The sequence below is a fragment of the Leopardus geoffroyi genome, chromosome X (genome assembly GCF_018350155.1).
Source record: "Leopardus geoffroyi isolate Oge1 chromosome X, O.geoffroyi_Oge1_pat1.0, whole genome shotgun sequence".
Classification (NCBI taxonomy): domain Eukaryota; kingdom Metazoa; phylum Chordata; class Mammalia; order Carnivora; family Felidae; genus Leopardus; species Leopardus geoffroyi.
The window spans coordinates 40729667-40752523 of record NC_059343.1 but is presented as its reverse complement, the minus strand read 5'-3'; the positions used below and the strand labels follow the sequence as shown (position 1 = coordinate 40752523).

Genomic DNA, 22857 nt, shown 5'->3' with positions numbered 1-22857 from the left:
AACTATGTTTGTGTTGAATGCTTTTTGTGATGTGTTTCCTGCTAAGTTTCTGAGATCTGGACACTTCACCCCTGAATACTTCTGCAGGCATATCATTAACTAGAATTCATGATTTGTTAGTAGCGTTTGTCCATAATGCTTAGTAGGTATTTTAATAAAAAAATTCATAAGTAGCACCGTATGGTATTTGATTGTATGTGATGACATTTATCATAATCCCCATGTATATTTTTCATGTATTTTCATTATATATTTATGCTGAGATGACTGTTCTTAAGTGATATTTATGGAGGTATAATTTATATGCCGTAAGCTACCTTTCTTACGCATACAGTCCTGGAGATTTGACAGAGATTTAGTCATGGAACCAAGATACTGGACCTTTTCATTCCCCTAAAGCATATCGTTGTGCCTCTATATAATTAAAGGTCTTCCTCACTCCCAAATCTGGGATTTGGAAATGGATTCTTCTCATTTCTAGTCTGCTAGTTTTATTCTTTCTAGAATGTCCTATAAATGCATCTTATAGTGTCCTGCCTTATGGGTCTTGCTTTCACTTAATGCTTCTTAGCTTCATCCGTGTTTGACATGTATCAGCATCTTGTTCCTTTTTGAAGGTGAATGATGTTATATTTGCTTATTCATTAAGCAGTTTATGCACATTGGATTCTTCTGGAATTTTTGGTCATTATGAAAGAAGTTGGTGTGAGCATACACATCCAGGTGTTTACATGGGCACGTTTTCATATTCTTGGATAAATACCTGGAGTGGTATTGCTTGGTCATGTGGTAAATGTATATTTAACTTCACAAGATATTACCCCACTGCTTCTCAGCATGGCCGTACCATTTTCGTTGACCACCCCCAACATAAGAATTCTGGGTGTTTTGTATCCTCGTCATTACTTGGTATTCTGAGTGTTGTTAGTTTTTCTTTTTAGTAGATGTGTAGGGAGCACCTTACTGTGATTTGAATCTGCATTTCTCCAATAACTAGTGGTTAGTGTCTTTTCATGTGTTTACTTGCCATCTGGACATCTTGGGCGAACTGTCTGTGGTAATGTTCTGCCATTTTTGTTGCTATTAAATGGTAAGAGCTCTTTACGTTTTCTAGATGCAAGTCCTTTATCAGCTATGTGTTCTCTGTGTATTTACTCCCAGGCTGTGGCTTGTTTTTATCTTACTAGTGTCTTTCAAAAGAAGACATTCTTAATTTTGATAAAGTCCAGTTTATGGTTCTTTTATGGTTCATGCCCTTTGTGCCCCATTACACAATTCTCTGTCTAACCCACGGTAGCATAGATTTTTCTCATATGATTTCCTTTGGACGATTTATAATTTTAGCTCTTACATTTAGGCTCTTTTATGGTTCATGCCCTTTGTGCCCCATCACACAATTCTCTGTCTCACCCATGGTAGCACAGATTTTTCTCATATGATTCCTCCTTTGGAAGATTTATAATTTTAGCTCTTACATTTAGGCCAATGGGCATAATGAGATAAGCATTCTTTTTATCTGGTGTGAGGTAAGGATCAATGTTCTTTTCTTTGCATATGCATATTCAGTTCCAGCAGCATTTTTGAAAAGACTATATTTTCTCCATCGATTTACTTTGTCCCCCTTATTGAGAACGGGTGAACACATATGCGTTGGCCTATATGCCTATACTACATTGTGTTAATTCCTGTAGCCTGATATTAAGTGTTCACATCAGGTAGTATGAATCTTCCAACTTTGTTCTTCCTTTTCATAATGTTTTGGCTATTCTGGGTCCTTGATATTTTCATATAAATTTTAGAATCAACTTACCAGTTTCCACATAATAGCCTGCGGGGATTTTGTCTGGGACTGCCTTGAGTCTGTGGATCATTGAAATACTTAACAACATTGACTCTTACAATTCATGAACATGATGTATCTCTCAATTTATTTGGGTCTTTTAACATCCATCTCAGCAACATTGTAGTTTTGAATGCACAGGTCTTGCGTAGGAAGTGCAATTGCAATTTAAACATTCTATTTTAAACATTTAGTCTTTGTCACTATCTTCTTTTATTTTTTTATTTAAAAATTTTTTTAATGTTTCTTTATTTTTGAGAAAGAAAGAGAGGCAGACTGCAAGTGGGGGAGGGGCAGAGAGAGGGAGACACAGAATGTGAAGCAGGCTTCAGGCTCTGAGCTGTCAGCACAGAGCCCGAAGCAGGGCTTGAACCCACGAACCGTGAGATCATGACCTGAGCTGAAGTCAGACTCTCCACTGACTGAGCCACCCAGGCGCCCCTATGTTATAATTTTCAAATGTATTATATCTACATACGTTTTAACTCCCCCCAGACAGTGTTATAATTTTTGCTGTCAACTACCATTCATATCTTAACTCAAAAGGAGAAAAATAATCTGTTATATTTACCCAGATATTTTACCATTTCTGCTGCTCTTTATTCCTGAAGTTCTGTGCTTCCCTCTGATACTATTTCCCTTCACTCTGAAGATTCTGTATCATTTCTCTTAGAACGAGTCTACTGGTGACAATATCTCTTAGTTTTCCTTCTGTGAGTTTTTAAATTTCATCTTCATTCTTTTTTTAAGTTTATTCATTTTGAGTGAGAGAGAGAGAGAGAGAGCGCACGCGCACAAGCAGGGGAGAGGCAGCGAGAGAGGGAGGGGGTGAATTCTAAGCAGGCTCCGTGCTGTCAGCACACAGCCCGACGTGAGTCTCGATCCCACAAACCGTGAGATCATGACCTCAGGTGAAACCAAGAGTCAGAAGCTTCACCGACTGGACCACCCACGCACCCCTCATTTTCATTCCTAAAAGAAATTTTTGCTGTATTTAAAATTCTGGGTTGACAGTTCTTCATCTTTGGTATTTTTAAGATGTTCCATTATCTTCTGGCCTCCATTGTGTCTGATGACAACTTTACAGTCATTTGAATCACTGTTTCCTTATACATAGTGTGCTTGTTATTCAAGATTTTTTTAAATTTTTAAAAATATTTATTTATTTTTGAGAGAGAGACAGAGTGTAAGCAGGGGAGGAGCAGAGAGAGAGGGAGACACAGAATCCGAAGCAGGCTCCAGGCCCTGAGCTGTCAGCACAGAGCCCGACACGGGGCTCAAACCCACGAACTGTGAGATCATGGCCTGAGCCGAAGTCGGACGCTCAACCGCCTGAGCCCCAGGTGCCCCAAAGCTTTTTTTTTTTTTTTTTTTTTTTTAACTTTGCTTACCAGCCATTTGATTGTAATGTTTCTGGGTGTTTCTTGGAGTTCATCTTGTTTCTGGTGTGCTAAGCTTCTTGAATCTGTTATGTCTTTCTCCAAATTTGGAAAATTTTTTGACCTTTATTCAGATCTTTTTTTTTGCACGAATTTCTCTTCCTTTGAGGACTCTAATGACATGAATGTTGGGCCTTGGGATATTGTCTGTTCTGCAGGTTGGCAGGTTGGATCATCTCTGTCAGTTTAACACCCAAGTTCATTGACTCTTGTCTCTGTCGTTGCCATTCTTCTAAGTCCATCCCGTGAGTTGGTGTTCTAATTTCAAAGAATTGTGTTTTTTAGTTCTAAATTTCAGTTTCTTTTTTACGGTTTCTGTATCTCTTGAGAACTTCTATTTATCCATTTTTTAAATTTAGCCATTTATTTCAGGTGTGTTTGCCTTTATCTCATAGAGCTTAGTTACAATAGTTGCTTAAATGTCTTTGATAATTCCAGTATCTGAGTGATCTCAGGATTGGCATCGGTTGAATATCTCTTCCCTTAGGAAGAATTGGTCACATTTTGCTGGTTGTTTGTTATATTGAATAATTTTGGATTCTATCTTAGATAATGGCGATGTTGTTTTTAATCTTTGTTTATCATGTAATAAACCCTGTTAGATTCGGATCACCAGTTTTGTCTCATCTTCTATGGATGTTAATTCATCAGTTAGGTTTTCACTGACTTTCGTGTGCTTCTTTGGATCTTCCCTACGTATGCACCTTTCAAGTCTTGGTCTGAGACTTGAGTGGTGATGTAAGTCTTTGTGCAGTTGTCAGAGACCTTGCCGTCCTGCTTCAGGTCTGTCTCATGCGTTTGTCACTCAGATGTTAGACTTGCTTGAGCTGTGGTTTAAATCTTAGCTTAGTTCAGTTCTTAAAGCCTTGGCGTGAGGCTTTTCTTGCCCTTGCACACAAGCCACAGGACTGGGGAAGTTCATATGCCATGGGGACAGAATCTTGCAAAAAAATGAGGGAGGGACAAAAAGGAAATTCACTAGAAAAAATAAAAGGAAACTCACTATATGAGCTGCTTCTCTACCTTTTGACTCTCCCCTCAGAGTCCGCCTGCTTTCGTTTATTTTTCAGAGTCCTCAAGTACTCGGCTTTACATAATTTTGTCCAGAGTAAATTTTAGTTGGAAGAATCAGCAGGAGAGAGAGGCTATAGTAGGCATCTTCCACGGTGGCCAGTAATGGAAACCTTGATTTTATTCATTCTTGCTTTTATCTCTATTATTTCCGTACCCCTGCTCATTTCAACTAAATTTCTTTCCTTTTCTAGTTTCATAAGGTAGAAGCTTAGGTCGTTGCTTTGATAGTTTCCTTTTCTAATGTAAGCATTGGGAAAGTTACCACAGTCTCTGAGTACTGATTTCTCTGTTTTCACCCCTTTATTGTGGTGTAATTGACAGAGAAGAAATTGCATGTCTTTGTAATGCACAATCTGCTAAGTGTTGACATGCACACCCATGAATCCATCACCACAACTAAGATAATGAAGTCATAGAGTGAGTTGGGAAGTATTTCCTCCCTCTTCAGCTCTTCGGAAGAATTTGTATAGAAGCCGGTATTATTTCTTAAACGTCTGGTAGAATTCCCCAGTGAAGTCAACTGCACCCGGAGTTTTCTTTGTGGAAAGGTTTTAAGCTACCATTTCAATTCCTTTAAATACTTACTGGTTTATTCATATTATTTCTTCTTTTTTTGATGTTTGTTTTTGAGAGAGAGAGAGAGAGAGAGACAGAACACGAGCAGGGGAGGGGAAGAGAGAGAGAGAGAGGGAGACACAGATTCTGAAGCAGGCTCCCTCCAGGCTCTGAGCTGTCATCACAGAGCCTGGCGCGGGCTGGAACCCATGAACCGCAAGATCATGACCTGAGCCGAAGTTGCACGTTCAATAGACTGAGCCACTCAGGTCCCCCTCATGTTATTTGTTCTTGAATGAGCTTTGGTAATTTGTGTCTTTCAAGGAGTTTGTCTGTTTCACTTAAGTTGTCAAATTTATTGGGATAAAGTTGTTAAGGTCAGGCATAGGTCAGGGTAAAGATAAGAGTCAGAAGCTAAAAAATTTTAGCAGTCAAAAGTCTTTATTGGGAATTGAGGTCTCGGTCGAGGTTCCGTGGCTTGGGGACAGAGAGAGAGGAGTCAGGGAAGTCACGCCTGGGTGTGGTGGGGTAGGGTTTTTAAGCTGCAGTGGTTCCAGGTTTAGGTCCGGGTGGGCCTTTTTTGCACCAGGTCTTGCTGTCGCTCGGTGATTGGTTGACCTTCAATTCATTCTGGCGGGCTGCTCGGGGCTTTCCATTGGGTTGTGCTGGCGAGATGGCCGTCCCCTCCACTGTGGTTCCAGGGACATCCTAACATTCCAACCTCTTATTGGTGATAATGGGTGACGGATCTGATCTGGCTGCTTCCTGCGGGTGTAAGGGCGACGTCATGGTATGTGGGGTCTGAGGTTGGAATGCGGGATAATGGCCGGACCACCATCTGGTGAAATGCAACCTGGGAAATTTCATGAATTCGTTTCCGTACGAAACGGAGAAAACAAGGTAAGAGCATAAGTATCATACAGATAGCAACTAGTGGGGTGACTATGGTGAAGAGCCAAGTTAGGAGGGGTGATTGCCGCCAGGAGGTTAGGGGGTCTGAGGATCCTGGGTGGGCGGATAGAGTTTTTTGGATTTCCTTTAGGTGTTCTATATTGGTTTTCAACATTGAGGTAGTAGAAACATTCTTCCCTCAGGAACAGGCATGTTCCCCCTTTTTCTGCTGTCAGGAGATCTAGGGCTCGTCGGTTTTGTAGAGTGACCTGTGCTAGGGAGTTGATCTGCCTTTGTAAGGCGGATAGGGAGGTTCCTGAGGCTTCTATTGCGATTTGGAGCCTGTCTGACAGATCCCCGGAGGAGCTAATGGAGTGTATTAGGGAGCTGGTCCCAACCCCGGCGGCCAGTAGGGAGGTGGCCAGGGATAGTCTGACCATTTAGTGGGAGGAAAACGGCTCGTTTTTGGAGATGGAATTCGAGGAGTTGATGGAGTGCTTCCTGTCCGTATAGGGTGAGTTGGGGGATGATGGTGACTGGGAGACAGATAGAAGTGTTTTTGGGTATTTGTTTATAAGCTGTGCCATTGCACCAATAGAATCCCCCTGGTGGGGGGGATTGTGGCTAGGCATAGGCAAGGGGGAGGGGCAAGTTGGGGAGGCATAAGAAGAGTAGCATGTTGGGTGAGATGTGTTGTATTGAGGGGTCTCAGTGAGGATGGGAACCTGTAGGGAGATTTGACTTCTGGGGTGGTTGGTGGAGTTAGTGGCGTTGGGAAAGGGGGTGGGTAATGGGACGGCTATTACTGGATCCCGCTGGAGGGATGCGCAAAAGAAAGCAGTGTGACAGGTTAGTTAAGCCTGAGTGGTTAAGCGGGACTGTTCCTTGTCTGATTAGTGTAAGCCATGAGAAGGGATGTTGTGGGGGGGGTGTCTGCAGTTGGGTTTTGAGCTGGTTTTCTTGGTCCGTGATCGTTTGGGTAAGATCTTTAAGGTTGGAGAGGGAAGGAGCCATTGAGGGTTCGTAGGTTCGATAGATGGTTAAAGAGGAGACGGGGTTAGAGTGATGGCCGTTCTGATACAGTTTGCCCCTTGTCCCGGTTTGCCAGCGGATATCCCATGGATCAGGGATAGTAAGGGTAAAGTTGCTACCTTGTAATCGGAAGCCACAGGTCTTTTTCCCTGTGAAACAGTTTCGGTGGCGCCAGTGCATGTTACAGTAGCTATAGGGGCATCCTCCATATTGGGTGGGGGAGGTTTGGGAGCATATACTGTTGGTTTGGCCATATAAAAAGCAAATAGCGGGCTGTATGTGTGCAGCGGCTTGGAGGGTGTTGATTTGTGGAAGTAGGGTGGCAGGATTGAGTCTGGGGGAGAGTTAGAGAGATATTTCAGGATTTTCAACAAAGAGCAGATGGAACAATTGTATGCGTGATGGGGAGAGGTGTGCCAGGGCCTTATGTGTAAGGAGATCAGATAGACGGTGCGATGAGAGTACCGTTAGGGGGCAGTGTAGGGTGAGTTTGAGTGCCTCTTTGGTTAGGGTGGCTGCTGCTGCAAGTGCTGTAAGGCAGGGTTGCCACCCCCTGATGGTAGGGTCCAGTCTTTTAGAGAGGTAGACGACAGCTTGTAACTTGGGGCCACATGATTGGGCTAGGAGCCCTGTTGCAATTCCAGCCCTTTCATCTGTGTGTAAGAGGAAAGGCTTTGAAACATTGGGGAGGGAAAGGACCGGTTGAGTGACTAGAGATGTGACCAGCCGTTGGAAGGCCCTTGCTACCGATCCCGGGCTGGAGAGTGGGCCTTGGGGGGTTTCCTTGGCTGCTTTGTATAGGGGGGCTGCGTGTACAACAAAGTTAGGGATCCAGTATCGGAAGAAGCCCACTAAGCCCAGGAAGGAGAGGATTTCATCTGCATTGGTAGGTGGGGACAGGGTTTGGAGGGCTTGGAGACGGTCTTGGGTTAGGGCCTTGGTGGTAGGTGTGAGTGAGAATCCCAGGAACGTGACTGTATTAGTACAGATTTGGGCTTTGTGTGGGGAGACTCGATACCCCAGGTTAGCCAGGAAGTTTAGGATATGGATTGTATCTTATTTGGTGTGGTCGAAAGAGGTTCCACATAGTAGGAGGTCATCTATGTATTGTAGTAGAGTACAGTGACTAGAGAGTGGGGCTTTGAGGAGATCCCTGGGCAAGGCCTGCCCAAAGAGATGGGGACTATCCGGAACCCCTGGGGAAGTACCATCCATGTGAGTTGGCAGGCCAGAGAGGTGACTGGATCTTGCCATATGAAGGCAAAGAGGAATTGGGATTCGGGATGTAGGGGAATGGTGAAAAAGGAATCTTTGAGATCAAGCACTGTAAAATGGGTTGTGGATGGGGGAATTTGGGAGAGGAGGGTGTATGGGTTGGGCACTACTGGGTGGATGGGGATTACAGCTTCATTGATTATTCGGAGGTCTTGTGCTAGTCTATATGAGCCATTAGGCTTTTTTACAGGCAAGATCGGGGTGTTGCAGGGGGAGTGACATGGGATTAGGAGGCCTTCCTTGAGTAGGCGATCTATGATGGGCTTTAGGCCTAGTCGGTGGGTGTGGGAGATTGGGTATTGGGGTCTAGATGGGAATTGTGATGGATTTTTGAGTTTAATGAGGACAGGTTGGTGGTGGGTGGCGATTGTTGGGGTGGATGTATCCCATACGATTGGGTCTACCGGGAGGTCTGGGTGTGGGTTGGAGCTGTGGTCTGTGTTGTCTGTGATAACAGCCAGTAGGAGATGAGTGGGGGAGGGAGAGGGGCAGATAGCTGGTAGGTGTATAGAGGCTCCTAATTTATTGAAGATGTCTCAGCCCAACAGGGGGATGGGGCAGGAGGTGATGACTAGGAAGGAGTGGGAGAAGTGGAAGCCATCCAGGCAGCAGGTGAGTACCGGTGTGCATGGGGGAATGGAGGGGGTGCCACTTATGCCCACGACCGGAACGGAGGACGGCGTGGTGGGGCCGGAATAGCTCGGCAGGACGGAATAGGTAGCCCCCGTGTCCAACAGAAAGGAGATGGACTTACCCGCCACCTGGAGTTTTACCCTGGGCTCAGCGTGGGTCACCGGAGTTACTGAGTCTGGGCCTCGTCAGTAGTCATCCTCCCATCTCCAGCAGTTGGAAGGCAGAGTCCAATCCGGGTGAAGCCTCGCCACGTGGAGGCGTTGCGAGTCTGTCGTCCCTTGGGTTAGGACAATTGGATTTCCAGTGGCCCATTTGCTAGCACAATGGGCATGGACTGGTAGGCTTTTTGGGATGGGGACACTGACGAGACCAATGGCCTTCTTGGCCACATTTAAAGCAAGGCCCCGGAGGGGGCTGTGGTCCAGAGGGCTTTATTGTGGCTGGCCTTAGGGCAGCTACCAAGGCTTGGGTCTGTAATTGTACCTTTTGTTGGAGACGGGCCTGTCGCCGTTGTTCTTGAGCTTCCTCTCGGCCATTAAAAACTTTAAAGGCCATCTTTACCAGGTCGGCCATGGGGGTCTGAGGACCATCTTCAGCCTTTTTAGTTTTTTTGGATATCAGGGGCTAATTGGGAAATAAAATAGGTAGACAATACGGTGACCCCGGCGGGGGTGGTAGGGTCCAGTCTGGTATACTGGGTAAGTGTCTCTGTGAGCCGGCTAAGGAAGGCTGCGGGGTTTTCATTGGGGTCCTGTATTACTTCTTGAAGTTTGTTAAAATTTACTGATTTGTTTGAGGTTGCCCTCATTTCTGCTAGTAGGCACTGGATCATTTGGTCCCGGCGCCAGTGACCATTGCCCGCATGTTGGTAGTTCCAATTGGGGTCGGCCCCTGGGACAGCATCGGCCCCTAAGTAGGGTCGGTCATGTGGGTTTGGTCTGCATGTTCTCTGGCTGCGGCCTGGATGCACTCCCTCTCCTCAGGGGTGAGGGTAGAGGTGAGGATTACATGGATGTCATGCCATGTGAGACTGTAGGCTTGAGCAAGGTATTGGAATTCCTTAATGTATTGGGTGGGGTCAGCCGAGAATGACCCTAGCCGCTTTTCAACGTTTATTTATTTTTGGGACAGAGAGAGACAGAGCATGAATGGGGGAGGGGCAGCGAGAGAGGGAGACACAGAATCGGAAACAGGCTCCAGGCTCCGAGCCATCAGCCCAGAGCCTGACGCGGGGCTCGAACTCCCGGACCGCGAGATCGTGACCTGGCTGAAGTCGGACGCTTAACCGACTGCGCCACCCAGGCGCCCCCCTAGCCGCTTTTCAATGGCGGATAAGTCTTGGAGGGAGAAGGGGACATGAACGGGAACCAGGCCTTCAGTTTCTGCCACCTCTCGGAGAGGCAAGATGGCCGCTGGGGCCTGTTCGATGGGAGGGGCCTGAGCACAAGTTCGGGATGATATGGGAGGTGAAGGCGGGACGGCTGGAGGTAGTGAGTACGGAGGGGGACGAGGGCCAGTGGGTGAGGGCCGGTGAGCGGCGTGGCTAGATTTTCTAACAGGTCGGAGATTGGGGAAGTTGGTGAGGTGGGGTCATCGGGGGTTGTGGGCGGCCAAGGAGCATGCGTGCAGAGGGGCAGGAGGAACATAGGTAGGGGCGAGACCTGAGGTCCCAAAAGGCCATGACGTAGGGTATTTCTCCCCATTTTCCCAGCCGATGGCAGAAATTGTCCAGATCGATTAAGATTTGGTATTGTAAAGACCCCTCGGGTGGCCATTGAGGATCATTATCTAATTTGTACTGAGGCCAGACTACACTGCAAAGGCGGATGAGTCGGTTACGACGAAGTTCACCTTGTAAGCCGAGGAGCTGGAAGTTTTTTTAACAGACATTGGGGGGGGTGGGGTAAGAGATCGAGGCGGTTTAGACTCGTTACTCCCCATTGGCATGGCAGGGCGAGGCGTCCCTCGCGCTGCAATAAGGGGTCTGTTGGCGTGTGGGCCTTACGGCGTGTGGAGGAAAGGAGACTGACTTGCGAGACATCTCTCCTGGGTGTCAGCCATAGTTGGGGGAGGGAGGGAAGGGTCTGTCCTACTTACCGGCTCCTGTAGGTGCTTGTGAGTAGGGTGGTTGGCGTCTGGCTTGGCGAGGAGGGAGCTCAGCCAAGGGAGGCGAGCTACTGCCTCCCCCCCCCCCCCCCCCCCCCCCCCGCCCCGGGTTTTGACACCAAATGTTAAGGTCAGGCGTAGGGCAGGGTAAAGATAAGAGTCAGAAGCTAAAAGATTTTAGCAGTCAAAGGCTTTATTCGGAATTAAGGTCTCGGGCGAGGTTCTGTGACTCAGGGAGAGAGAGAGAGAGGAGTCAGGGAAGTCGGCGCCCGGGTGTGGTGGGGTAGAGTTTTTAAGCTGCAGCAGTTCCGGGTTTAGGTCCGGGTGGGCCTTTTTTGCGCCAGGTCGTGCTGTCGCTCGGTGATTGGTTGACCTTCAATTCGTTCTGTGGCTTTCTGTTGGGTTGTACTGGCAAGATGGCCGTCCCCTCCACTGTGGTTCCAGGGACATCCTAACAAAAGTTGTTGATAATACTCCTGTATTATCTTTTTAATTTCTGAGAGCCCCTGGTAGCCTTGTTCTAGTTTTAAAAGTGTAATCAGAGGCGCCTGGGTGGCTCAGTCGGTTAAGCGTCTGACTCTTGATTTTGGCTGGGACATAATCTCACAGCTTGTGGGATCCAGCCCTGCATCGGGCTCTGTGCTGACCGCGCAGAGCCTGCTTGAGATTTCTCTGTCTCTCTCTCTCTCTGCCCCTCCCCTGCTCTCACGCACTCCCTCTCTCTCAAAATAAATAAACTTAAAAAAAAAAGTTTAATCAAGATAACAGTGAAAACTGTGAACCTCATTTAAAGGGAAACCTCTCCGCCAACTAACGCCGGCTTCGGTACTGCAGGCTGGAAGTTTTGGGGGGCAAAAGAAGCATGCCCAATCTCTCTTTGCTGCTGTCACCTCGATGCTAGCAGGAAGCCTTCTTCCCAAAGTAACCCCGCCCTGTTCACACCCAGAGGGGCCACATCTGGCTTGTGGACTGTGTGCGTGTGTGTACCCGTGCCTGGCACCTTGATCTCTTCACACCCCTATGTGGCCTCTTTGGCGCCCGTAGTTCTTCTGGGTGCAGATGGGGTGCCATGCCCTGTGTGTCCCCCAAACTCTAGCAGACATACATCAAGTTGTCTCCTGGAGTCCTTACTAGACAAGGGGTCAGGTGAATACGCTCCTCCCTCCCGTGTTGTTGGGGAGACAAAATGCCACAGTTTTCCCACAGCTCTCCTGGAAGAGGTCTCCTTCCCCTTCTCCTTCTACCTTAACCTCTCTGACTTTTAAGGCCCGTGTTACTACTGAGGGACATTAAGTGGTTCGGACCTGCTCCTTTTAAGTCCTGCTAAGATTGCTGGACTAGAGAAGCACTTAGTAGTATTGTATTAGCAGCCTCTGAAAGAGAAAGAGTGGGCTTTTTTTTTCCCCTCCTGATGAGAACTTTTAAGGTTTACTGTCTTAGCGGGGGTATCTGGGTGGCTCAGTGGGTTAAGCGTCCGACTTCGGCTGAGGTCATGATCTTGTGGTCCACGGGTTCAAGCCCCATATTGGGTTCTGTGCTGACAGCTCAGAGCCCGGAGCCTGCTTCGGATTCTGTGTCTCCCCCTCTCTCTGCTCTTCCCCCCCCCCTCCATGATCTGTCTCTCTCTCTCTCTTTCTCTCAAAAATAAATACACATTAAAAACAAATTTAGGGGCACCTGGGTGGCTCAGTCGGTTAAGCGTCCGACTTCAGCTCAGGTCATGATCTCACAGTCTGTGGGTTCGAGTCCTGCATCGGGCTCTGTGCTGACAGCTCAGAGCCTGGAGCCTGCTTCCGATTCTGTGTCTCCCTCTCTCTCTGCCCCTCCCCTGCTCATACTCTGTCTCTCTCCCTCTCTCTCTCTCAAAAAACAAAAAATGTAAAGCCCTTAAAACAGTGCCGGACACATAAATGTCCCCTGCTATGCCATTCTTATCATCCTTATTGATGTTGTTCATAGCCACGTGGACCCCCCCCCCCTTATCGTCTTTGACTCTTTGGTCATCCGTATAGGAATCGTAGGGTTAGTTTCTTGACGTCTGTGGAAAACCCTGTTGAGGCTTCCTGAATACAATTGCACTGCGTTTATTTTTTTATTTAAAACAATTTTTTTTAACGTTTATTTATTTTTGAGACAGAGAGAGACAGAGCATGAACGGGGGAGGGTCAGAGAGAGAGGGAGACACAGAATCTGAAACAGGCTCCAGGCTCCGAGCTGTCAGCACAGAGCCCAACGCGGGTCTCGAACTCACAGACCGTGAGATCATGACCTGAGCCGAAGTCAGACGCTTAACCAACTGAGCCACCCAGGCGTCCCCGCACCGCATTTAAAGACAAGCTGGGCGCAGGCTCAGAATTGGCATCTTTACACTGTTGAATTTTCTCATCGGCGAACCCTTAGCTTCTCTTTTCTGTTTGTCTTCAGCAAGTGCTCGCACATCTCTTGTTACATTTATTCACAGATACTTCTTAGTTACTGCGGCAATTGTGAATGGGATCTTTTTTTCCCGTAATGTTTTCTTTTTTTTTTTAAGGTTTTATTTATTTATTTTGAGTGAGAGTGAGTGAGCGTGCACAAGCCGGGGAGGGGCAGAGAGAGAGGGAGAGAGAGAATCCCAGGCAGGCTCCGTGCTCAGTGCAGAGCCCGACACAGGGCTCGATCCCATGACTGTGAGATCATGACCTGAGCCAAATCAAGAGTCAGACACTTGGGGTGCCTGGATGGCTCAGTCAGTTAAGTGTCTGACTCTTGGTTTTGACTCAGGTCATGATCTCACGGTTTGTGCATTCGAGCCCTGGGTCAGGCTCTGTGCTAACAGCACGGAGCCTGCTTGGGATTCTCTGTCTCCCTCTCTCTGCCCCTCCTCTGCTCACCCTCTATATCGCTCTCTCTCAAAATAAATAAACATTAAAAAAAAAGAGAGAGAGAGAGAGAGAGACACTTAATCGACTGAGCCACCCAGGCGCCCCTCCTATAACATTTTCTAACTGGCTAATGTCACTGCATGAGAATGCTAATGATGTTGATATAATCAACCTGTGAACAGAAACCATTCTAGATGGCTTTTATTAATACTAATAGTTCTTAGGGGCACCTGGGTGGCTCAGTTGGTTAAGCGCTGACTTCGGCTCAGGTCATGATCTCACGATTTGTGAGTTCGAGCCCCACGTTGGGGTCTGTGTTGACAGCTCAGAGCCTCAAGCCTGCTTCCGATCCTGTGTCTCCCTATCTCTCCGGCCCTCCCCGATCATGCTGTCTCTCAACAAAAAAATACTAATAGTTCTTAGATTCTCTTGAGTCTTCTGTGTAAAGAGTTCTCTTCATAAACACAATCTTGTCTTTTCCTTCCCAATCGTACATTTTCTTTCTTTTTCTTCTCTTCTATCAGGGCCTGTAGTACAGTGTTTAATAGATGCAGTGATAGTGAATTCTTTGTTTCTGATTTTAATGAAAATAATGAGGACAGTGATAGGAAAATAATGATAGGAAGTATGTGAGTGCTTGCTATGTTCTGGATGCTTTTCACACACTTAATCCTTGGACAACCCTGTCAAGTCGGTTGGCTGTTAGCTTCATTTTATCGATGAGAAAACTGAGGCCCAGAGAGGTGACAGAACTCATAAAACCCACCATTACGTGTATTTGCTGTGCTATCTTGAAAGATCCCTTCCATCCGAAGCTGCTTCTGTATTCCTCGTTTGCTAATGAGACTTTCTTAAACATCATGAATGAGTGTTACTATTTTCTCGAATGCTTATTTTCTGCCTCTGTTGACAAGGTAATTTTTCTCCTTTGATCTATTCATGGGGTGGATTATGTTAATAGGTTTTCTAATATTGAACTGTTCCTCCACTCTTCTGCTCAACTCTACTTGGTTGTGATACATTTCTTTTAATAAATTGAAGTCTGCTCACGTTTAAGAGTCTTGCATTAATGTTCAGAAGTGAGAAAGAGCTTCGATTTTCTTTTCTTGTGCTGTCCTCTTATTCTGGTATACGAGGTTATAGTGGCTGCATAAAACAGACTGGGCACTTTTCCTTCTTTTTCTAGTTTCTGAAACTAATTGACTGCAGTATATCTGTTCTTGTGAGTTGATGGCAATCATCTATGAAAACTTCCAGGGGCGCCTGGGTGTCTCAGTCGGTTAAGTGTCCGACTTCGGCTCAGGTCATGATCTCGCGGTCTGTGGGTTCGAGCCCCGTGTCGGGCTCTGTGCTGACAGCTCAGAGCCTGGAGCCTGTTTCGGATTCTGTGTCTCCCTCTTTCTCTGACCCTCCCCTGTTCATGCTCTCTCTCTGTCTCAAAAATAAATAAATGTTAAAAAAAAAAAAAAAAAACTTCTGGGTAGGATGCCCTTTTTTAGGGCAAGACTTTTGATTACAGGGTGAATTTTATGATTTTCAAAATCATTACTGATTTATTCCTGTTTCCTATATCCTCTGTCAATTCTGGTCATTTTTCTAGACAGTTGTGTTTCATCTGAGATTTCAGATTTACTGACCTAAGGCAGTATTCCCTTTCGATTAAAAGAAAAATAGGTTTCATTTTTACCAAAGTAGATCATGGCTGAGGTCTAAAGAATGAGAGAAGTGTGGCAAAGCTATAAAGAAAGTCAAAGTCATTATAAACATAAAATGCAGGATAGTGATTATCTGAGAAGAAAGAAAACGAAATGGGCACATAAACTTCAAAGGTAATGATAATTTGTTTTTTGGGTGTTTTTTTTTCAGTGAGTACGTGTACGTGCACTCAAGTGGGAGAGGGGCAGAGGGAGAGAAAGACTCTTAAGTAGGCTCCAGGCCTAGCTCGGAGCTCTATGTGAGGCTCAGTCCCACGACCATGAGATCATGACCTGAGCCAAAATCAAGAATCAGATACCTCGGGGCCCCTGGGTGGCGCAGTCGGTTGAGCGTCCGACTTCAGCCAGGTCACGATCTCGCGGTCTGTGGGTTCGAGCCCCGCGTCAGGCTCTGGGCTGATGGCTCAGAGCCTGGAGCCTGTTTCCGATTCTGTGTCTCCCTCTCTCTCTGCCCCTCCCCTGTTCATGCTCTGTCTCTCTCTGTCCCAAAAATAAATAAACGTTGAAAAAAAAAAAATTTAAAAAAAAAAGAATCAGATACCTAACTGACTGAACTACCTGGGTGCCCCTGTTTTTTTCTTTTCTTTTCTTTTCTTTTCTTTTCTTTTCTTTTCTTTTCTTTTCTTTTCTCTTCTCTTCTCTTTTCTTTTCTTTTTCTAGTAGGCTCCACACCCAACGTGGGGCTTGAACTCATGACCCTGAGATCAAGAGTCACATGCTCTTTTCACTGAGCCAGCCAGGCACCCCACGATAATTTGGTTTTTAGTGAGTGGTGGATAGCAGGTGTCTTTTGTATCACTCTTCCTTATAATTTATATGTATCTCACGATAATATAATTGATATTAGATATCTCAGATAATAGAATTTTCTGCTATGGAAGATTGAGATTTAGCTCACTTCATTTCTCCTGCCTCTCACACACATCCTCACACCAAGACGTTTTGTTCCCCGGTGTTCCCAGTATGATTCTACCACAGATGTGGTTCCCCACAGATGTACTTCTGTCTACAACGTTACAGCTGTGTAAACATTGCACGCAGCTGAGCCGTGCGCTAATCCGTGATTAGTTTCGCTCTCCCGCGTAACTCTTTGCTTCCTTTGGTTAATATTTGCTTTATTTCTTTGCTTTGCTTCTTTCTCTACGTACTTCCTGCCAGCTCAACTTGAACACTCCATAACCAGCCATCTAGAGGCTCCGGATGCTTTCCAGAGCGATCAGGTGTTCCAATCAATGTCATAACCCCTGAGCTTGTCTGGAGCCACCTGACCCCCTCCCTCCTGGGTGGATTATCCTCATCGCTGCTCGCGTGGCTGCCCTCACATCCTTCACCATCATTCTGGGGGCTCCCTCCACTTTCTGCTTTGTTGGAGTCCCCATTTGCTTTATGCCACGCCCTCTTCCACGGTTCATTGGAGCACCGTCTTCCAGGACTCGACTCAGAAAGAACGTAGGTCCATGGGAGGTACATTTGTTGAGGTTGTTGAATATCTAGAAGTGTTGGTTATCCTCGTCCTAGATGGAGAGTTGAGCTTGGGGTAGAGTTCTAGGATGGACGTTTCTTTCCCTTAGACTTCTGAAGGCATTGCACCATTGTCTTCTGATTTTCAATGTTCCTTTTGAGAACTCTGAATCTATTCTGATTATTATTATTATTGTTTTTTAACATTTACTTATTTGAGAGAGACAGAGTGTGAGCGGAGGAGGGGCAGAGAGAGAGGGAGACACAATCTGAAGCAGGCTCCAGGCTCCAAGCTGTCAGCACAGAGCCCGACATGGGGCTTGAACTCACGGACTCTGAGATCGTGACCTGAGCTGAGGTCAGATGCTTAACTGACTGAGCCGCCCAGGCGCCCCTATTCTGATTATTGATACCTGGTATCAATTTTTTTTTTTTCTGTCTGTAAGCTTATAAGATCCACCCCCACCCGTTTATCTCATGTTCGGTGACGTTTCTCCACGTGTCTTTTTTTTTTTTTTTTTTTCTTCAACGTTTATTTATTTTTGGGACAGAGAGAGACAGAGCATGAACGGGGGAGGGGCAGAGAGAGAGGGAGACACAGAATCGGAAACAGGCTCCAGGCTCCGAGCCATCAGCCCAGAGCCCGACGCGGGGCTCAAACTCACGGACCGCGAGATCGTGACCTGGCCGAAGTCGGACGCTCAACCGACTGCACCACCCAGGCGCCCCTCTCCATGTGTCTTGATATGGGATCATTTTCACCAGTATTCCTGGGCACTTGGGTAGGAGATCAATCCCCACAGGGATAGTTGCTCCTTTCTTGTACAGAGCCAAGATGCTGCAGAGACTAACAGCCACATTTCAAGTCCAAGTGGCAAGCAAGTTGTTTTTCGTTTTTTTGTTTTTTTAAAAAAGCCCTTTTCACTTTGTCGAAGATTCCAAGTTGACCCTATAACGATAGGCACCTGAGGCCACAAAATCATCAGCCCCTATTGGTCGGACATCTGGACTCCCAGAAGAACAAAAGGTGTTCAGTGCCCCAAGCAGGCAAGATAGTCTTATCAGTGTAGGGAACATTCTAGAAACTGACTTTCCAGACTTCAGCCAGGAGCCAGGCTTGCTGTGTTAGCATTTCCCTGCATGCTCTCTTTTCTGATGCTCTTTATTTCTTCATGTGGATTTGAGTTACCATATTGTAAACTTTCTTTCTTAGAGCTGAGCTCCAAGTTAGGTCACACAGTGACAGCAAATGTGCAGATAGGGCTTTTGGTGGAGATCCAAAAGAGGTCAGCCCCCCAGGCTGCTGTGAGGCTGCCAGTTTTCACTGCTTACGGGGCAGAGTTGAGGAGCCAGTGGTTTGGGGTACAGAGAGAAGAGGTGATTGGCATCAACTGAAACACCACAGATTGGGCTGTTCTCACTGAGGTTCACCGGTTCTTCTTGAATAAATGCTTCTTTTTAAATTTTTAAAAAATGTTTAAGAGAGAGAGAGAGAACCCCAAGCAGGCTCCACACTGTCAGCATGGAGCCTGACGCGGGCCCCGAACTCACCAACTGTGAGATCCTGATCTGAGCGAAATCAAGAGTCAGACGCTCACCCGACTGCGCCACCCAGTGGCCCTGAATAAACGCTTCTTAATTTGTTGTATGCCTTTGGTTAATTTCCTAACTCCTCAAAGGATAGATTTTGATAATTTTGCCAGTATTTTCGTTGCTTTCATGGGGGGAAAAGATTTACTGAGATCCTCACTCCCCCTCTCCAGAAGTCTTGCCTTAGTGCATTTCTCTTAAAACTGAAGAGAAGTACAGAAAATCATCATTGTAACATACCTTTGTGCTTACCTCCCAGAATTAGCAAACATCAGTGTTTTGATACTTGGTGGTGGTGGGTTTTTTTTTTTTAATAAAAGAAATAGAGCTTTACAAATAAAGGTGTCCTTTTCCTGTCCCGAGTCCCGCTCCTCTCGTTCACTCCCTGGGCAAACGGTACCATGAATTTGGTGAGTACCCTTCTCATCCATGTTTTTATACTTGGACTACATCTATTTGCATCTGTAATCTGTGTGGTGTTCCTTTTGTAAATCTACCAGCTTAGTGCACTTGAACTTTAGGGTTCTTTCCAAAACTTTTTCTGTATTCAGCGTTGCCCTTTGAGCCGGTGCATTACATTTAGTTCATTCATTTTCAATGCTGGTATAGCATTCCAGCGTTGGAGTATTGCAGTCCATCAACCCATACCTCTGTTACTGGGAATTTATTTCCTGTATTTGTTGCCATTCTTGTACATGTATCCTGGCTCACACTTGTAGGAATTTTGTCTGTGTTATAGCCACAAATGGAATACACAGTAGGGTACGTACATTGTCAACATTATTGGATATTATTTACCTTTTTTCTCCCATAAATAGAATCAGTTTCCTTTGTATATTTAAGAGTTTTGCACGTAGGGGTGCCTGGGTGGCTCAGTGGGTTAAGTGTCTCACTTTGGCTCAGGTCATGATCTCACAGTTCATGAGGTCCAGCCCCACATCGGGCTCTGTGCTGATGGCACAGAGCCTGCTTGGGATTCTCTCTCTCTCTCTCTCTCTCTCTCTCTCTCTCTCTCTCTCTCCTCTCTCCCTTGCTGTAGTGTGCCCTCGCTCTCTCTCTCTCTCTCTCAGAATAAATAAACTTGAAAAAAAGAGTTTTTCGTCTATTTGGAGCACCCGTCTGGCCCAGTTGGTGGAGCATTTGACCTTTAATCTCAGGGTTGCAGATTTGAGCCCTATGTTGAGTTTAGAGATTACTTACAAATAAAATCTTTCTAAAAAAAAAAAAAAGTCTTGCGTCTATTGTTTTTTAATTTAAAAAAAATTTAATGTTTTTTTTTAATTTATTTTTGAGAGTGAGAAGGGGGAGCAGGGCAGAAAGAGAGGGAGACACAGAATCATAAAGCAGGCTCCATCCAGGCTCTGAGCTGTCAGCACAGAGCCCGACGCAGGGCTCGATCTCACGAACCACAAGATCACGACCCAAGCTGAAGTCCGATGCTTAACCGACTGAGTCACCCAGGCGCCCCGAGTCTTGAATCTATTTAAATGAAAGTGCTTTAGAATATTCTCATATTCTGTCCTTATTTTCTTTTGGCATCAAGGTCATTTTATGTTTTATAGGACATAAGCATTGTTTTACCAGCTATTTTTTTGGTTATTCAGTACCAGGTACATGTCTTTCCATAATTTTATTTTCAAAGTTCCTCTCTCATTTTGCTCTAATTGTCTTTTGAAAATATAAAGGTGATTTTCATTTTTATTTTGAGAGAGAGTTGAGTGGGGGAGGGGCAGAGAGAGAGGGCAAGAGGGAGAATCCCCAGCAGGCTTTGCACTGTCAGCTCCCAGCCCGACTCAGGGCTCAAACTCATGAACCATGGGATCGTGACCTGAGTGGAAATCTGGAGTCAGATGCTTAACTGACTGAGCCACCCAGGCGCCCCCATAAAGCTGATTTTTAAAAATAAAATTTAATATGGTTGACCTTTAACAAATGGGGTTAATATAAATTTATTGTGCTATTACTATGATAGTATTTCTGCTTTTATTGTACTTTCTATATATCCTGCTTTTTCTTTACCTCTTTTTTCCTGCCTTTACTACATTTTTTTTTACCTCCACCCCCTTTGGTATTTTCCTCCTGAAAAATTGCACCAAGCATTATTCTCAGCCAGGCTTTGTGTGTGGCAAATTCCATGCCTTTTCTTGTCTAAAGACATCTTCATTTTGTCATTTTTCTTTGTGATAATTTATCTGGGGATAGAGTTCTAAGATGACGTCAGGCTTCTCTCAGGACTTTGAGTATATTCTTTAATCTTTTGGCTTCTTTTATTGCTGATCAAGTCTGGGGTTGCTCTAATTGTTTCTTTTTTCTTCTTAAAGTTTATTTACTTATTTTGAGACACAGCAGGGGAGGGGCAGAGAGAGAGGGAGACACAGAATCCCGAGCAGGCTCCAGGCGCCGAGCTGTCAGCGTAGAGCCCGATGCGAGGCCCGAACCCACAAACCGTGAGATCATGACCTAAGCTGAAGTCGGACGCTTAACCGACTGAGCCCCCCAGGCGCCCCTCTGATTGTTTCTTTATAGGTGACTTTAAAAATTTCTCCATGGTAGCTTTCACTACTTTCTGAGTCTCAAAAAGTGCCTTGGCGGTGGCACTAAACTGTGTCCAGGTACCGATCTGCTTTTATTTACCACACTCGGGACTCTGGACATTCAGTGGTAGGATGCATGCCTTTCTTCCCTTCTAGAAAACTACCAGTCATTGTCTCTTCAGATATTGCCTAGATCAGGGGTCCCCAAGACCAGTACCATATTTAGTGATTTTCGAGAAGGATCCGTGGGACTCAGCATATAGTTGTATCTACAGCTCCGATCTATTACAGCGATGTAGTAAACATAACACCCCTAGGTCATAAGGGGGGAAGACACTAGCAGAGTCTGGATGAATCCATGTACAGGATGCCTTATGCTCTCTCCCTCCCATCTAGGGTCACCCGGGGCACACTTGTCCCAGCGGAAAAAATGCAGCAACGTGTGCCCGGGGAGGCCCAGTAGAAACTCAGCACCCTCAGTTGCCCTGCCTTGCACATGCCAGAATTTCAGGCACACAGAAGGAAGGGAAATGTTCAGCATAAATCACATTGTTTGTACAAGCAGCCTTATCAGTTAGGGAATGGTGGAGACATTGCTGATCTCCCAGTTTCCCAGACTGCAGGGCCGAACCTTGCAAGCCAGCCTTTTTTTTTTTTTTTTTTTAATTTTTCAACGTTTATCTATTTTTGGGACAGAGAGAGACAGAGCATGAACGGGGGAGGGGCAGAGAGAGAGGGAGACACAGAATCGGAAACAGGCTCCAGGCTCCGAGCCATCAGCCCAGAGCCCGATGCGGGGCTCGAACCCACGGACCGCGAGATCGTGACCTGGCTGAAGTCGGGCGCTTAACCGACTGCGCCACCCAGGCGCCCCGTAAGCCAGCCTTTCTAAGCCTAGCAGCCTCAGGGCGGCTCTGTTTTCCCTTTTCCTGGCGTATTGCCCCTGTCCCTGTCTTTTTAAAAAAATTTTTTTAATGTATATTCAATTTGAGAGACAGAGCGCATGTGGGGGTGGGGCAAAGAAAGAGGGAGACACAGGATCCAAAGCAGGCTCCAGGCTGCGAGCCGTCAGCACAGAGCCTGATGCGGGGCTCCAACTCATGAAACATGCGATCATGACCTGAGCCAAAGTCGGACGCTTAACCGACTGAGCCACCTGGGTGCCCTGCTCCTGTCCCTTTCTACTGTTTCCATTTGGATTTTCTATTAAACCTGTGTTGGAACTCACCATTTTTCTATTTGTCTTATCATATTTCCATTTTGTTAGCTCTTCACGCTGCAATCAGGGTGATTTCCTAAGATGTCATCTGATTCATTAAGTTGGTTTTTATCTGTGACTAGTCTGTTCAACTTCTCTATTTAGAGCTTTAATAATGCCTATATATTCTTTTATATTTATATTTGTCCCTTTTCTCAAATGTTCCTTTCCCCTCCCGATAGTATAGCTCTTACCTTATTTCTTTGAATATTTGAAATATATTTATTTTAAAGTCTAGAGTGTTCTGTTAGCTACAGTTCTAGGAAATGGGATTATCTGTTGACACCGGGAGTATCAAGATGGTTCATTTCCTTGGGAGTTTTAAATTATTTTACTGTGAATTCTTCAGTGAGAATTGGCTTTCCACAGAAGTTGTGTGAGTCCTAAGCTATAAAAACATAAGATATATCTTTTGGGGTTTGCCACATCTAGGAACCTAGTAATAGCAGGACCATTTTTCATGTTAATTTGTCAGCTTGTGGGCTCTGTACTCATCGTTTTGGATTGAGTCGCACAACTAGGCTTTGCTTTCTTATATATAACATCTTTCTTTCCAATTTCCTCGTCCAGTGGGGAGTTTTCCTGGCTCC

The 22857-nt window shown here is 45.8% G+C and overlaps 1 protein-coding gene across 13 annotated transcripts in view; it reads left to right on the top strand.

Moving 5' to 3' along the window:
- Positions 1–22857, top strand: part of ZNF674 (zinc finger protein 674) — a 54724-nt gene that overhangs the window by 11326 nt on the left and 20541 nt on the right. The gene's annotated exons all lie outside the window — the stretch shown is intronic.